Source organism: Diabrotica virgifera, chromosome 4, assembly GCF_917563875.1.
Source record: "Diabrotica virgifera virgifera chromosome 4, PGI_DIABVI_V3a".
NCBI classification, from domain to species: Eukaryota; Metazoa; Arthropoda; class Insecta; order Coleoptera; family Chrysomelidae; genus Diabrotica; species Diabrotica virgifera.
In genome coordinates, this window is record NC_065446.1 from 256,404,836 (window position 1) to 256,418,248 (window position 13,413).

Consider the following 13,413-nt stretch of genomic DNA (forward strand, 5'->3'; position numbering starts at 1 on the left):
TAAGAAACTCAAGGAATTCACAGGCACGACATACTCACAAGGACCAAATAATCTAATCAACGCAGAAGGCAAACTGATTTCAAGCCCTGAATGACAAATAAACATGTGGGAAGACTATATAAAGGAACTCTTCTATAACATCAGAGAACCTCCTACATTAAATACCGAAAACGATGAAGTTCTTCCAATACTAAAGTCCGAACTGGAATATGCTCTACGTCAACTAAAAAACAACAAATCTGTAGGAAAAGATGAAATTACCAGCTGAGCTATTGAAGTTAATCAACGAGGAAAACTTAGACCTTCTTCTTGGACTATTTAATAATGTTTACAATACAGGGACTATCCCTAAAATATGGCTTGAATCAGTCTTCATACCACTGCCTAAAAAGAAGAACGCCAAATTATGCCAGGACTTCCGCCTTATAAGTCTATTAAATAACATTCTGAAGCGTTTCTTGCGTATCATACAGAACAGAATATATTATAAAAAATGTGATGAGGTCACCGGTCAAGAACAATTTGGCTTCAGGAAAGGTATGGGGACACGAGAAGCAATATTCTGTCTTCAAACTCTGGCACAAAGATACAAAGATCAGCAAGCAGACCTTTTTATCTGTTTCATAGATTTTGAGAAAGCGTTCGATAGGGTGAAGCACAAGACCTTGATAGAAAGATTGAATGACATCGGAGTCGACAAAAGAGATTCTAAAATTATAGAGGCTATTTATTGGAATCAGACAGCAATCATAAAGACCAATGGTAATACGTCAAGGCCAATTGAAATACAACGAGGTGTTAGACAGAGTTGTGTGCTTTTACCCATACTTTTAACGTCTACTCTGAGGTAATATTTGCGAACTCTTTATCGCACCCTTCAGAAGGAATCAGGATAAACGGTCAGAGAGTAAATAACATCCGCTATGCAGATGACACAGTATTAATGACTGATTCGGACCATAGTCTGCAGATACTGTTGGATAGGGTTACTGAGAGTTGTGAAAAAATGGGGATGAAGATCTATACTGCGAAAACCAAAGTTATAAGAATATCAAGGAACAAAAATTTACCTCTTCCAATAAATATGTGAAACACCAACAGCTTAAATACGTAAGCCAATACAAATATCTTGGTTGCTGGTTCAAAAATCAACTTGATTAAAAACAAGAAGTCAAGAGCGAGAATAGAGGTAGCCCGACAGGGGTTTATCAAAATGAAAAACTTATTTTGTAACAGTAGCATTAATATCAGCCTTAGATGCCATTTTGTGCATTGCTATGTATGGTCAATACTTTTGTATGGCTTTATAGAAGGCTTTAGTAACTCTGGCTTTATAGAAGAGACTTGAAAATACCTTGGACAACCCACACCATCAACGAATATGTTCTGAGGAGAATAGGTACAGATAGGGAGCTGCTAAAAATCATTAAAGTCAGAAAAGTTAGCTACCTGGGACACATAATGAGAAACGAAAAGTACCGCCTCACGCAACTGATCATCCAGGGTAAGAGTGAAGGAAAACGGGGTCCCGGTAGGCGCCAGAGTTCATGGTTTAGAAATATCAGAAACTGGACCGGCCTTGATTCAACATCTTTGTTTAGAGCCGCATTAGACAGAGACAGATTTGCCAGTGTAGTCGCTAACCTTCACTAAAGGAGAAAGCACCACAAGAAGAAGATCTTTCGACTTGTCATGGTGATGACATGTGAGCTATAAATTACAAAAAAAGTTTTGACAGTTTTGTGGTTTGACAGAAGTTTGAATTTTTAAATGTCAAAATGGTGCAATGGTGCATCTCACTCGCATTCACATTGATAGCTGCGTGGAGCGCTCCTAGCGCTCATTGTTAATAATTAAAAATAACCGCTTAGTAATAAAATAATAACAAAAATTTCTTCAGTATCTTGTAGGGGTGTCGTTAAAATTTTATTTGGTGACTTTCGGACTTTCATAATAATAATTTTTAACTGTGCTATTAAGCCTTGAAAATGGTAATTTTCGTATTTTGCAAATTTTAAATCGCGTATAACTCGAGAACAACAAAATTTTACAGAAAAATCACAAAAGACCTCTTTTGCTCCGAATGACCCAAATGATGTAAAGAAAATTGTCCTAATTTTTTTTGTGAGTTTGTTTAAAAAAATTGTTTAAACAATTTTTCGACCACAGTACCATCTGACACCCTGTGGATTCGTTATTTGGTCGAAGAGGACCTCTTTTTTATTAAGTTTGTGCAAAAAAAATCGAACTGGAATAATTTACCTAACGGGGCCGACGATACAGCCTAGACTAATTTGAACATATTCAGTAACATTTAATTTCTAGAATCGGCTGTTTGTGTGAATCAGAATCAACTTTTACTAAATGGCATTGGGAAGAGTATACTTTTCCTAGTTGAAGTCTACTTTTACTAGTAAATGTTGAATATAAATCTTCATTTTATATTTATAATCAACTTTTACTGAAACCAGCCGTTAGAGTCGACTCCAACTAGTTGGAGTCAACTCCAACTGGATAATCAACTTGAACTGTAACATATATAAATGAAGCAAAAACAAAGTATATGGAATGAACAAATAAGCAATTCGTTCGGGGGCAATACATAACAATGACAACAGCGAAGGGAACACAGTATAAATTCGAAGAAGTTTAGAGATTTGAGTACTTAGGAACTGTCTTCACAAGAGATCCTAACTGTGAAGAAGAAATACAAAAGAGAATTATGTCGGGCAACCGCGCTATATTTGCTTTTAATGGGTTGTTAAGAAGTAAACATATATCACGAAGAGCAAAACTAAGAACTTACAAGACCGTAATAAGGCCGATAGTAACGTATGCTTCTGAAACATGGGTCACAACAAAAAAACATCAAGAGTTGTTATTAGTTTGGGAGAGGAAAATACTGCGCAAAATCTTCGGTGGGAAAAACTTAAATGGACAATGGGTAAGAAGAACAAATAAGGAACTAACTGAGCTCTATCAAGATCCTAACATACTAGCAGTAATTAAGGCGCAAAGACTTAGATGGTTGGACCATGTGCAGAGGATGATTTCATCTAGAATTCCCAGAATGGTACTATCTAGTGCATTGGCAGGGAAAAGACGAAGAGGAGGACCGAGGTCACGATGGAGTAATGGAGTTAGAGAAGATATGAGAAGAATTAACTTAAGGAACTGGGAAACAAAAGCGACTGACAAAAGGGAGTGGAAAAGAATAGTACATCAAGCCATGGGCCTACTAGGCTCGTACTGCTTACATATTATAATATCAGTTTTCTAATATTATCCAGTTCCATATCCAGTTCCGAATCCAGTGGTTATATTTCTTCCGTATTGTTCAGTTTCGCTTCCAGTGATTGTATTTTTTTTCTTGTTTTTTTTTTGAAATATTTATTTATTATTTTATTACTATATTTTTTTATTGTGCTCATAATAGATTGAAACATTGTCTACAGACATGAATGCAGTAACAATAAATAAAAAAATCGGAGATCCACACCCCGGATTTGAAATCGAAACCTCTGCTTTACGAATCCGAGATCCGAGGTCTACCCACTAGGTCACTAGGCTATCGCTCTTAAGACAATATTTTTTCCTGAAACGGGGAACTTCTAAAGCCGGGTCTAGACTATGTAACAAAACATGCTAATAACAAAGTTGTACAACAAATTTGTTGTACAACTTTGTTATGTAACTTGGTATAATATAGCATGAGTATCCAGACTATATAACAAAAAACAAAACAACAACATGCGCATAAATTTTGCAGCATTTTAGATGGATAGCTGGTAGGTTAGGTAGTATATAGAATTGCGTCATATAAGTATGGAGGATCTCTTCATAGCAACAGCAGCTTGTGTAATATTGTGGAGGCGACACCGGCGTGTTAAATTAATATTTTGGATGTGTCCTTCATTAGCAGCTCGAGCAAAATATAGGTAGTGGTACAGCTCTTTTAGCTGATCTGGAAAGAGATAACATAGACCCATCGACAGGAGACATTAAATGTGATGGCAGTTTTAAAAACTTCTTAAGAATAGAAAGTTCTGATTTTGAATTTCTTATAAATGACATCGGCCATAAAGTAGGCAGGAAAGACATTTCGAGATGCAATTCCAATAAGAGAAAGATTAACAGTTATATTATTAGCAAAGTATATTTTTTAAACTTTTTACTCATTGTTTCAGAGAGGAAGTATAACATTTGTGTAAAATTTAATTCCTCAGTATTATCGTCTTCACCTGTTCATGATTGAGTGTCACTGTCTGTTTGAATTGGTGTAGCTGGAGAAGTAGCGGATGTAGGTGTAGTGGACGGAATAGAAAGGCTCAGATATATTGTATGATTGAGTGCCTGTTTGAGTAGCTGATGAAGCAGTCTGCATCTGTGTAGCGAATGAAGTGAATGTTACAGGTTTTATGTCTGAACACTCTGCTCTGTAGAGAATAGTATTTATGTCAAATTTAGAGTTGATTTGCACCGATTTGCTGTTAAGGTTCCGCGTACGGCTTTTCTTTTGTTGGCTTGAGTTATAGGCGTACGTGCATTAGTTTTAACTACAGTTTCTGTATCTATTTTCACTTCTATTTCAGTCTATTCATCGTGTTTTTTATTTGTTTTTTAAATCAATAAATGTAGCTCATCCCATAGCAATCCCATAATACTCGTTACTTACGAAATAGCTCAATTAAATGAGTAGTCAGTTCCTCAGTTCTTTCGACAATTTCATCGCGTAAATAACCCTACGTGAACAGAGCAAAGAAAAATCTAGCACAATCACTCCAGAATGAACAAGGCGATATGACTCCAACGGTTGCTGCTCGCGTAGGTACTATGCCAGAGAAATGTTTCAATAACATGTTTTTAGGTGTAGATCAGTCGCGGTGCGGTTTTATAACTTTCTTTGATGTTTACCGACATCTGTTGGATAACATAAAACATGCTATATAACCAGAAAAATGTTATACAAAACTGTGTTTTAAAACTTGTTTATTTAAAATTTTGTAACAAGTTACAAAACTTTGTTATTTAACATGTTTTGTTACATAGTCTGGACCCGGCTTAACGGTAACTGCTTATAGGTAATACACTACAATTTCTGAATATTTTTTCTGAAATCTATCGAATGGTACCAAACACGACCCCCACGGAGGTGGGGGGGGGGGTTACTTTAAAATCTTAAATAGGAACTCCTTTTTTTATTTCAGATTTGGATTCTTTGCGTAAAAATAAGCAACTTTTATTCGAAACGTTTTTTCTAATTACGGATAGGTGGCGCTATAATCGGAGAAAACGGGTGTTGGAAATGGAAAATTAAATTAAAATATGGAAAGTCCCCACTAAAATGGAAAATTTTACTTAACTTTTTTGGTTTTAGAACCTAATAATCACAACCCAATAGGTCCCCAAAGCGCTCGAGTGACTGCACATTTAGCATACTTTGCTCCCCTACTATATGTATTATAAATAATATGCGAAGTAATTATTAACCCAAACAACCATAATTCAACTTTTATTTACTAATAAAGAACTGGACGAAAGTGTCACATCAGCTTTTATGAAACACATGAATATTTACATAAAAAGGTATGTAATCTGCTTGAAATCGATATTCCCAAAATCATCTAAAAATTGTTTATACTTGAGTACTTTGAGACTCTTGTATGAAATGTGAATACCGAAATACGATTAGGAATCTCCATTATGTAATTTTTAAATAATACATTACATAATTCTTAGGAAATGAAAGGTATCATACAAACGTGTTAAAAAATACTACCTACTGAAATTTTTTGATGGCAATAAATGATGAATTGGTTTATCGAATTTATTTTTACGGTGATACAGTAGCGATCAACAGGTAGCCAAAACGCGTTCCAAGATTGAGGCTGTAATTTTGAATATTTTTTCGAGATATTTGGCACACGTATTTATAATATAATAAAGAATGGCGGTACAGAGCCCAATTTGAAAAATATATTAATATGTGGAAATTACTCTGTAAATAAATACAATATTAACAAAACGAGTCTGTACCGCCATTAAGAAGAACAAAAAAATACACTTTCTTCAAATAAACTTTTTTATCAGATGCCTAGATTTTGTGTCATTTTGGAACTACTAATGAAATAAAAAATTTTAGTAGTTCCAAAATGACACAAAATCTAGGCATCGGATAAAAAAGTTTATTTGAAGAAAGTGTATTTTTTTGTTCTTCTTAGTGGCGGTACAGGCTCGTTTTTTAATATCTATTGTATTTAATTACAGAGTAATTTCCACATATTAATATATTTTTCAAATTGGGCTCTGTACCGCCATTCTTTATTATATTATAAATACGTGTGCCACATATCTCGAAAAAATATTCAAAATTACAGCCGCAATCTTGGAACGCGTTTTCGCTACCTGTTGATCGCTACTGTTTCCTCTTAAGTAAAATATGTCATTTGGATATTTTTTTAAACTCGATAGATCCTAGGGACATGTCGGTAGATCGGTAGGATCATCACTTTTGGGAGTTTGGGGAATATCCCAATTGACAACGCAATATACACCGACGCCGTCTACAACGAGCGACGAATCAGAGATGCCAGATTGGGGTACTTTCGCTCATTTTTAGGGTAATTTGAAAGCACATGGGAAAATTTTTATAGGTTGAATTGGTTGGGGAATTTTTCGGGAGGAAAATTGAGCAAACTGAATTGCAATATAAATGTATGTAACATATAACATTATATTAACATTATAACCTATCGAGTATATAAGAAGGAAGAGAGACAGACCCCGAAAATCTTTTAGAGATCCTGCAGGATGCAGGAAAATGGACGAAGCAATATTAGAAAAGAAACCTGCAGGACTGGAAAAACAGAAAGAACTGAAAATAACGGTCAAGTGAAATAATACAGGAAAAACTATGGAAATTAAGGGTGGTCAAGAAAAAACAGGATGTTTCTAAATAAATGCGACAAACTTTAAAGGGTAATTCTATATGAAAAAATAATGACAGTTTGCTCTATAAGCGTATGTCAGCAAATACTTCGTTTCCGAGATATGGGGTGTTGACATTTTTCTTACAAACTGACGATTTCTTTATTGTTCTAAAACCGGTTCAGATATGCAAATGAAATTTGATGTGTTTTAAGAGGTAATTATTGCGCATTTTTTGACATAAAATTAATAATTTTATATCTACTGTTGAAATGGTGTGAATTTTTTTAAAGAAAAACATAGTACGCCACTGAGATATTTCAAATAACAAATCATTTTGGAATTACTCGTTCAATTTATGATATATACAAAAATCTATTATTCCTTTTTTTCATACGTCGTTCGTGCCGTTTTTATGCAAAAAGTGAAACATCTTAACGCGTACAAAGTATTCGAAATAAATTTATATATATTCATATTATGAAAAAGAACTTGTCAATTCTAATTCATATAGATATACCTGGTTTGTTTTTTTTTATTTCAAATTACACACCCACGGACACACGACAATGTTGATAAAGCAAAGTTTACAGAACAGGAAGACAAAACTATTTAACCATTGAGGCTATAATGACAAGCAGCAGTATAATAATATCACTGACTATTCATAAATTTGTTGATACTTCGTAAATCTGATCTTCGTGTATTTTAAGTATGTATGTATAACATTGTAATACCATAAAAGTGATAGGTATTACCTGACAAATGACCTTTAAAAGCCATAACAATTTTTAGGTTGCATTATTTTTATTAGAGAATTTTTGTGAGCTAGAAATAGTTTTCTTATTGTTACAATTATTTAATATTAATTGTCTTAGGAGTAATCTTAGCCCAAAGATAATCTATAAAGTCCAAAAAAATAATGAATGTAAAAAATATTATATTTTTTTTTTGTTTAGCTAATGCCTCGACAACTAATGGCCATTGGCATGGTCGGTACGGTAATTTTGAACAGTTGGGTACCTAGTGTCATGTGTAAGTAGTGTGTGTTGAGTAAGCGCCTTGTTACTTTGCAATGTCGCCGTCATTGTCTTTGCAAAGAGACGCTAATTGTATCCGAACGTCTGCGGTCCCTCCGGTGAGAACCGATCCCACGAGGACAGAAACTATATTCATTTATTAATTTATAATAAATGAAAAATTTCCGACCCTGGTGAGATTCGAACCCACAACCTTTCGGATTTTTTCGATCCACAGGCAGGCGCTCTTACCACTGAGCCACGGAGGGGGGTAAATATTATATTTATATATCAGCGTCTCTCAAAATTTGGCGCCCCCAAATTCTGGCGCCCCGGGCGGTCGCCCGGCTCGCCCGCCCCTTTATCCGGCGCTGCTTTAAGGCACTAGTGCTTTAAAAATTTTATGGCACTGCAATTCGTATTGATCGTATAGGCAATTTTGATATAATGTCAAAAAAATATAAAAATGGAATGTCAGTCAAGTTCAAGTAAAAGTTTTTGTAGATATTCTCCTGTAATTACGTTTGTAGAAAAAATATTGCATGATATGCCTGTTAAAAAGTGCATTTTTAAGGCACTCATGTGAATTGCAGAACTCGCTGTCGCTCATTCTGCAAACTTTCACATGCGTGCCTTAAACGTGTACTTTTAACACTTATATCATAAATAACTATTGAAATACTGATTACAAAAATTTATAGTATTTTAAGCCTTTCTGAGAGCATATGCGCAAAAATTTCGCTCGAATTATTTTTAAATGCGTTCATTTTTTTCGAATACTGAGAAAACCTTAAGTATTTTTAAAAAATTTAAACGCAGAAAGAAATATTACTGTATTATCCATGGTCGAAAGTCCTTGAGAACTTCTATAAATATTTATTTTAATAAGTCACAGGGGTGAAAAAAATAGTCTGATTTTTAATTTTAAATATATCATTCAAAAGAAACTTTTTGTTCATTATAAGGGACTTTCTGCCCTCGGGAATAATGTAGTCTTCTATTTTGCGTTTAAATTTTTTTAAAATACCTATTAGTTATCTCAGGATTCGAAAAAAATAAATGCGTTTAAAAAGAACTCGACCGAAATTTTGCGCCTAGGCTCTCAAAAAGGATTAAAGTATTAAACATTTTTGTACTGTTTGAATTTATGCGACGATTGACGATCCACTGTTTTAAAAATTGGTTGAACAGATGTTGCCAGTTGTATGGTCCTCACTATGTGTATCGTAAGTTATTCAACAGGGCATAGAATATACATGGTTAGAAAATATACGCCAAAGTCAGCGCCTCTATGCGGAAAATCTCTGAACTAAAAATTGATGTGGACCATACAAAGTGAGGTCCCACTTTTTTTTGTAAAAAACAGTGTTTGCTATCAGTACATGTCTACGAAAAAGTCTTACATTGATTGACTAAGTGAGGTCCGTATACTGGACCTCACTTTGTACAGGACCTCACTTCAACCGCAGTTTCTTTTGATATGTGGCTCACTTCATACGCTGGGAGTAAATATATATATATATATATATATATATATATATATATATATATATATATATATATATATATATATATATATAAGATTATGGTATTCTCGACTGTATATTCAAATATCAAGCAGTGATTCTTGAGGATGCAGTCTATTTTGGCCCACAAGACAAAGAAAACTCTTTGACTTACTGTCAAGCTATATATATATATATATATATATATATATATATATATATATATATATATATATATATATATATATATATATTTAAAAACATGAGATGTAGATCCTTGAAACACACTCAGTGATCAAAAGATCCAAGGTTAATGGTTTGACGACCACTCGTACGAAATCAAACAGATGAAATAGAGAATGTGGAAAAATCCCCTTACGAACAATTCACACATCCACCATTTCGGGCTGGGAAAAATTTTTTTTTTTTGAATAGAATCAAAGATCCAAACACCAGTTCTTAGAAATGTGTTTCGCCCTCTTCAACCTCTCTGGGCTTATCAATAAAGATGAGAGGTTGAATATCTTTAGACACATTCCAATCAAAAAAAAAACAACATTCGAGACCTAGACATAGAAGGTGCGTAAATCTACGGTAAGTCCGACAATGACAGTACGAGTGGTCGTCAAACCATTAACCTTGGATCTTTTGATCACTGAGTGTGTTTCAAGGATCTACATCTCATGTTTTTAAACATATATTTTACTTACTTTAAGTAATTAGGGAATTAAAACTTGAGACTGTCATTGTCGGACTTGCCGTAGATTTACGCACCTTCTATGTCTAGGTCTCGAATGTTGTTTTTTGATTGGAATGTGTCTAAAGATATTCAACCTCTCATCTTTATTGATAAGCCCAGAGAGGTTGAAGAGGGCGAAACACATTTCTAAGAACTGGTGTTTGGATCTTTGATTCTATTCAAAAAAAAAATTTTTCCCAACCCGAAATGGTGGATGTGTGAATTGTTCGTAAGGGGATTTTTCCACATTCTCTATTTCATCTGTTTGATTTTATATATATATATATATATATATATATATATATATATATATATATATATATATATATATATATATATATATATATAATCGGTTTATAACGTTCTACGACGTCTTCCGATTCCCAATCGCCATTGCTCTCGATCGTAGCACATGTCTTCGTTCAAGCCTCTTTCTCCGATTTCCCTATGGATTCCTTCTATCCAGCTTTTACTAGGTCTTCCTCTCTTCCGCCGTCCTTTTGGTGCCCATCGTAGCACTTGCTTGGGTAATCTGTCTTCTTCCATACGTTGTACGTGGCCAAACCATCTTAGTTGCTTTGTTTTTATATCGTCCATTATTGTATGCTTTACATCCATTATCTCCAATATTCTTGTATTTCTGATTTTTTGTATTCTTGATATACCAGCAGATCTTCTCCAGAAGTCCATTTCAGTTGTTCTGAGCATATTTTCGGATTTTTCTTTAAGTGGCCAAACTTCGCTGCTGTATGTTATAATGCTCTTAACAATGCTGTTATAGATGTTACGTTTATTTTCTTTGGAGATACTTTGGTCCCATAGGATTTTGTTCAATAATGCGATAGCTTTCCTTCCTTGTGTGCACCTTTCTTGGATATTCTTGTCCAACGTTCCATCTTGTGTAATTGTAAGACCCAAGTATTTATATTCCTGACAGTGATTAATAGTTATTTCATTTTCCAACGCTAGATCCTGCTGTATACCTCCAACGCACATATATTCCGTTTTCTTGGTATTCACTTCTAAACCCCAGTTCCGGTACTCTTCTATGATTTTTCGGGTCATATATTCAATATCGTGATAATCCTGGGCCATAAGAATCTGATCATCCGCAAAACATAGACTGTATAGCATGTTATCATCATTTAGAGGTATACCCATATTCTTACATTTCCTTTTCCAGGATTTCAAAACTTGCTCTAAATATATTTTAAATAGTGTCGGCGATAGACAGCAGCCCTGTTTAAGACCCTTATTCACTTCAAATCCTGACGAGATTTCCTTGCCTAGCTTAACTTTTGCTATATTATGTTGGTATAGGTTTTTTACAGCTTTAATGAGGTTCAGACTGATGTTAGTTTTTTCGCGGGCTTCCCAAAGTTTACTTTGTGGTACAGTATCGTATGCTTTTATTAAGTCTATGTACACTAAATGCAGTTCTTGATTGTAGGCTATTTGTTTGTCTATTAACTGTGTTACACAATATAGGTGGTCAGTGGTGGATCTGCCAGCGCGGAAACCGGCTTGCACATATAGAAACTTTCTTAAAAAGTACAGTGAAACCCCGATAAGTCGGACTCTGATAACCCGGAAGTCCCGCTAACTCGGACCGATTTTCATCAGACAAGACAAACATTTTTTCAGTTTGACTGAGTTTTTTTAGCAAGAAATGAACAATAGGTAGGTACTCTGTACAACTGTACCTACGTAATTTAAATGTAGGTACTGTGCAAAATGTAGGTACATATTTGATGTTTTTGCAATTAATGGAGTTTATCTGTAAGTATACCGTATTTTATTAATTTTTACCATATTCTCCGGCTAATCCGGATTTTCGATATCCCGGATAGGCCGCGGTCCTGATTAATTCGACTTATTGAGGTTCCACTGTATCTATGTTTGCTTGTTATGTTGATTTTTGATCATTATGTTCTCTACTGAATTGAAAGGAATGATGTATTCCTCGGTAGTATAGTGGTCAGTATCCCCGCCTGTCACGCGGGAGACCGGGGTTCGATTCCCCGCCGTGGAGAACTTTTTTGATCACTTTAAAATACACTTTTAAAAAAAAAAAAAAAACAAAAAAGATTGAGGCCCCGACGAGATTCGAACTCGTGATCTCCTGTTTACTAGACAGGCGCTTTAACCAACTAAGCCACGGCGCCGTTGACAAACCGCATCGAATAGATGTATATAATATATTGCAGCTTATAAGTAGTAAACGCTTATCAGTAGAGTCGATTCTGCTACACGTTTTTTATGACATATTATTTCACTGTAGATTTTATAATATTTTATGGAAATTAGTCCACGCTGTATGCTCGCCGCCGCAGGTAAATTATTCCGATTCGTTTTTTTTTTGTACAAACTTCCTCAAATAGAGGAAATAATATAAATCTTTCGTCCTATAGTCCTTATTTTAAAAGAAAAGTGACATAACTCAAAGTGTTGATCTTATTCTCTTTGTTAAATCAGATATATTTTTTTTGTTTTACTTCTTACGTAATTAGAAACATTATGTCTCTCCTGAAAAAAGTTGTTTTTTTGAGTTTTGTCACTTTTCTTCTGGGTGAACGACGTATTATTTTTACAATTCATTTGGATATTTTCTTGCAGGATTTCTCTATACGTAAACAAAATATATGCAAGCACAAACGACATTTAATTACATATGATTGACCAACCATAACAGCGCTTTTAAACACACTGTCCATGATATACGTTCCTATAAATCCAGGCATAATTTAGAAATCACGGTCGGTTTATTCCAAACGTTTATCAAACGTTTATCCACGAAAGAATTTTCTGTACACCGTTTCTAGAAAAACCGCTACAATACGTCGCTCATCCGGAAGAAAAGTGACACAACTCAAAAAATGCAGTTACCTTGTCAAATTGACTCCAAAAATCCTATACTCTCACCAAGAAAACTGTCACATAGATATTTACTTCCATCTTTATAAGATGGCGCTAATATCATTATCCATTTAGTCTTTATTTTAAAAGAAAAGTGACATAACTCAAAATGCTGATCTTTTTTCTTTGTTAAATCAGATATATTCTTTTTGTTTTGCTCTTACATAATTAGAAACATTCTGTCTCTCCTAAAAAAAGTTGTTTTTTGAGTTGTGTCACTTTCCTTTCGGGTGAACGACATAGTATTTTTACAATTCGTTTGGACATTTTTTTTGCAAGATTTCTCTATACGTAAACAAAATATATG

The 13,413-nt window shown here is 34.3% G+C and overlaps 2 non-coding genes across 2 annotated transcripts; one reads left to right on the forward strand and one right to left on the reverse strand.

The window, feature by feature from the left end:
* Nucleotides 1-12,150: 12,150 nt before the first annotated feature.
* Nucleotides 12,151-12,222, forward strand: Trnad-guc (transfer RNA aspartic acid (anticodon GUC)). The gene has a single exon. It is a non-coding gene; the product is annotated as a tRNA-Asp (tRNA).
* Nucleotides 12,223-12,281: 59 nt separating this feature from the next.
* Trnat-agu (transfer RNA threonine (anticodon AGU)) lies at nucleotides 12,282-12,355 on the reverse strand. Its single transcript has one exon. It is a non-coding gene; the product is annotated as a tRNA-Thr (tRNA).
* Between the last annotated feature and the right edge of the window lie 1,058 nt (nucleotides 12,356-13,413).